Genomic DNA, 4,679 nt, shown 5'->3' with positions numbered 1-4,679 from the left:
TAGGATCTGATTGAGGATTGCGAGCATTTGCAACATTTTGAATCAACGGACTCAAAATGATAATGACAAGGGATGCCAATATGATTACGAGACTTATGGGATTAACCATAATGCAAGCAAGCAAGAATTTCAAGAGCAATACGCTCCTGAGGATTTTCGGAAGATCGAATGGTATTTCGAAGCTTGGTGACATACATGAATCAACTAGGGACGAGTGGATACTCGGTAAGTGCGATAAATTATCCGTAAGGATATTCATGTGGCAAGAATTGCAAGGCAGTAGGCACAAAGTATTCTCGGAACATTAGGGAGAATTTTGGGGTATCTTGTAATAACAAGATCAACTGGGAATAAAAGTAAGAACGACAGGTGTAAGTATTTATCCATAGGGATGTTTCAGTGGTAGGGAATTGCAAAAGCGACAGGCACAAGGTCTTGAGAGAATATCAGAGAGTATCTTCGAATTCTTCTGGTTCACGGAGCAATCATATGGAGTGAGGGGTTTTCCGGGAGGAAGTAGTAACGAGATCCTAAAGTAGACTTTAGTAAATACAGTAAACCCGAATAGAAGAGAGATCAGAGTCCCAGAGTAAAGGTTGAGGAGTAAAAGATCCTAATACCACCCAAATGGCGACGTGGGCCCGTAAGACACACAACCATGTTAGTAAAAAGTTTTGTAATGTCTAGACTCGACTTCGGCCAAGAAGTGTGGAAGGGGGATTCCTACAGGTAGTCGGCTCTGATACCAACTTGTGACGCCCCCGATTTGACCGTACACTAATCATACACGCAAACGTGTACGATCAAGATCAGGGACTCACGAGAAGATATCACAACACAACTCTACAAATAAAATAAGTCATACAAGCATCATATTACAAGCCGGGGGCCTCGAGGGCTCGAATACAAGAACTCAATCATAGACGAGTCAGCGGAAGCAACAATATCTGAGTAGAGACATAAGTAAACAAGTTTGCCTTAAGAAGGCTAGCACAAACTGGGATACAGATCGAAAGAGGCGCATGCCTCCTGCCTGGGATCCTCCTAAACTACTCATGGTCGTCGTCAGCGGGCTACACGTAGTAGTAGGCACCTCTCGAGTAGTAGTAGTCATCGTCGATGGTGGCGTCTGGCTCCTGGGCTCCAACGTCTGGTCGCAGCAATCGGGTATAGAAAGGGGAAAAGGGGGGAGCAAAGCAACCGTGAGTACTCATCCAAAGTACTCGCAAGCACGGAGCTACACTACATATGTATGCATTGGTATCAAATGGAAAAGGGGGTATAATATGTGGACTGAACTGCAGAATGCCGGAATAAGAGGGGGATAGCTAGTCCTATCGAAGACTATGCTTCTGGCCACCTCCATCTTGCAGCATGTAGAAGAGAGCAGAAGGTAAGTTCACCAAGTAGCATCGTGTAGCATAATCCTACCCGGCGATCCTCTCCTCGTCGCCCTGTTAGAGAGCGACCACCGGGTTGTATTTGGCACTTGGAAGGGTGTGTTTTATTAAGTATCCGGTTCTAGTTGTCATAAGGTTAAGGTACAACTCCAAGTCGTCCTGTTACCGAAGATCACGGCTATTCAAATAGATTTACTTCCCTGCAGGGGTGCACCACATAACCCAACACGCTCGATCCCATTTGGCCGGACGCACTTTTCTGGGTCATGCCCGGCCTCGGAAGATCAACACGTCGCAGCCCTACCTAGGCACAACAGAGAGGTCAGCACGCCGGTCTAAATCCTATGGCGCAGGGGTCTGGGCCCATCGCCCATTGCACACCTGCATGTTGCGAGGGCGGCCGGAAGCAGACCTAGCCTAGCAGGCGTTCCAGTCCAATCCCGCGTGCACCGCTCAGTCGCTGATGTCACGAAGGCTTTGGCTGATACCACGACGTCGAGTGCCCATAACTGTACCCACGTAGATGGTTAGTGCGTATAGGCCAGTGGCCAGACTCAGATCAAATACCAAGATCTCGTTAAGCGTGTTAAGTATCCGCAAACACCGACCAGGGCCAGGCCCACCTCTCTCCTAGGTGGTCTCAACCCGCCCTGTCGCTCCGCCACAAAGTAACAGTCGGGGGCCGTCGGGAACCCAGGCCCACCTCTACCGGGATGGAGCCACCTGCCCCTTCAGCCCCCACATCGGAATCACCACCGATATAGCATGCATATATGTATGTATGTATATATCCGTGATCACCTCCCGAGTGATCACGGCCCGATAGTATAGCATGGCAGACGGACAAGAATGTAGGGCCACTGCTGAAGTACTAGCAACCTATACTAGGCATGTAGGATTTGCAGGTAAGGTATCAACAGTTGTAGTAACAATGACAGGCTATGCATCAGGATAGGATTAACGGAAAGCAGTAACATGCTACACTACTCTAATGCAAGTAGTAGAGAGAAGAGTGGGCGATATCTGGTGATCAAGGGGGGGGGGCTTGCCTGGTTGCTTTGGCAAGAGAGAGGGGTCGTCAACACCGTAGTCGTACTGGGTAGCAGCGGCGTCGGTCTCGGTGTCTAATGAGAGAAGAGGGGGAAGAAACAATAAATATAATGCAAACATAAGCATGACGATGGAAGACATGACAATGCGCGATGCTAGGTGTGCACTAACGCGGTAGGAGGTGATACCGACGAAGGGGGGAAACATCCGGGAAAGTATTCCCGGTGTTTCGCGTTTTCGGACAGATGAACCGGATGGGGAAAGTTGTGTGTTTGCTATGCTAGGGACGTGTGGCGGACGAACGGGCCGCGTATCCGGATTCGTCTCGTCGTTCTGAGCAACTTTCATGTACAAAGTTTTTCCATCCGAGCTACGGTTTTTTTTTATATTAATTTTAAAAGATATAAATCATTTTTAGGATTTATTTAATTATTTAAATTCAACATTATCCAGAATAGTGTTTGCTGACGTCAGCATGACGTCAGCAGTGAACGTTGACCGTTGACCTGGTCAACCTGACGTGTGGGTCCAGTGGGACCCACCTGTCATTCTCTACCTAGCTTAATTAGGATTTAGGTTAATTAGCTAGGATTAATTAGTTGTTTATTTTAATTAATCAAAATTAATTAAGTTAATTAATTCTTTAATTAATTCTTCAATTAATTAATTAGTTAATTATTTTTATTTTTGTTATCATTCATTCATTTTTTTCAAACGTTCCAGGGGCTGGGCCCCACTTGTCATTGGCCCTGGGGGGCTAGGGGGTGTGCGGTTCACGGGCGTGTGGGCGCCCAGCCCGAACGGGCGCCGGTAGCGGGTGCCGAGCGGCGGAGGAGCAGCGGGCCGCTGCGGTGGTGGAGCAGCACGGGGCCAGCGACAGAGGACGCGGGGAGTGGCAGGGGCTGCGGGCGCGCTGGAGCAGACGAGCAGCGGAGTAGCGAGTAGTGGGCAGGCGGCGCACGTTGACGGCGCGGTGGAGCGAGGCGAAGGGCGCGGCCGGTTGCGATCGCGCGCGGTGGCGCAGCGTCGGACCAGCAGAGGCGAGGCGCGGAACGCGACGACGACATGGCGCGCGTGGCTGCGGGCGCGGCCCTCAGCGCAGCAGGGCGCCGAGTGCGGCGGCTAGCGAGAGCAGAGGGGCTCGCTCAGTGCCGGTGAGTCAAGGGCAGGAGGGAGGCGGCCCGCCGAGCGAGGCCGTGGTTGGCGTCGAGCGGGCAGTTGCAGCGTGGGTGAGCGCGGGCGACAGCGGGTGACCGGAGCAAGGGAAGACGGGGTTGGATGGGAAGGTCCTCACCGGCCCTGTAGTGGTGCATGAGTGTGCTCGGGGAGGGCCTGAGCTGCGGGGCGACGGCGAGTTGGCGTCAGGGCGGCGAGCACGGTGGGGACGAGGTGGCGATCCGGCGACAGCGACGGAACGACGTTCACCGGGGTTGGCGCAGAGGCGAGAGGGCGTCGCGACAAGGGGGGCTCCGGCGAGTGGTCGCGTGGATCGGCGGCGGCGTCGGGCAGTTGTCCCCGATCCAGATCGGATCGGGAGGGGGATCGAGACATGGGGGAGTGGGGGAAGTGGTGTGGGGTGTCGGTAGGTGATTAGGTTTCGATGGGGGGATAAGGTAGCGTGGGGAGGGCCGGCCTGGTTGGATGGCCAGCTGGGCTGAGGCCCAACGCGCGCGCGCGGGGGGGGGGGTCCTTTTTTTCTTCCTTTTACCGTTTTACTTTGCCTTTCTTTTTATTTAGTTTCAGTTTTGTTTTACTTTTCTAAAGAAAAAATAGTTTCATAAAATAAGAAACTTGCACCTAAGATTGAATTATAAATCAAACTACTGCCACATTAAGTTTGGCATCAAATTAAAATAGTTTGTAATTTATACAGTTTTAAAAAAGGCATTTAAATTATTATGATAGACATTGGTTTATTACATTGGGGCAATTAAACACCTTATAAAAATGTTGGTCCACTATGATAATTATTCAAGGATTGTTTGCGACACTTTGAACATTTTTGTTTTAATAATTGAAAACCTTTGATGTTTGCCTCTATTTTGAATTTGAATCTGAATCGATTTCGAACTAACGCGAACTTAGCAACAGTAATCGAGGTGACATGGCATCATTAGCAGAGGTTACTGTAGCTTAATTACCCGGGCGTCACACAACATTACAAAGTTATATGGAGGAGTACGGACGCTAATTTGCATTGCATGGTGCCCACAATGATATTTATTCTGC

Source organism: Triticum urartu, chromosome 2 (genome assembly GCF_003073215.2).
Source record: "Triticum urartu cultivar G1812 chromosome 2, Tu2.1, whole genome shotgun sequence".
Classification (NCBI taxonomy): Eukaryota; Viridiplantae; Streptophyta; class Magnoliopsida; order Poales; family Poaceae; genus Triticum; species Triticum urartu.
The sequence above is the reverse complement of the archived record's forward strand: the minus strand, read 5'-3'. Positions refer to the sequence as shown.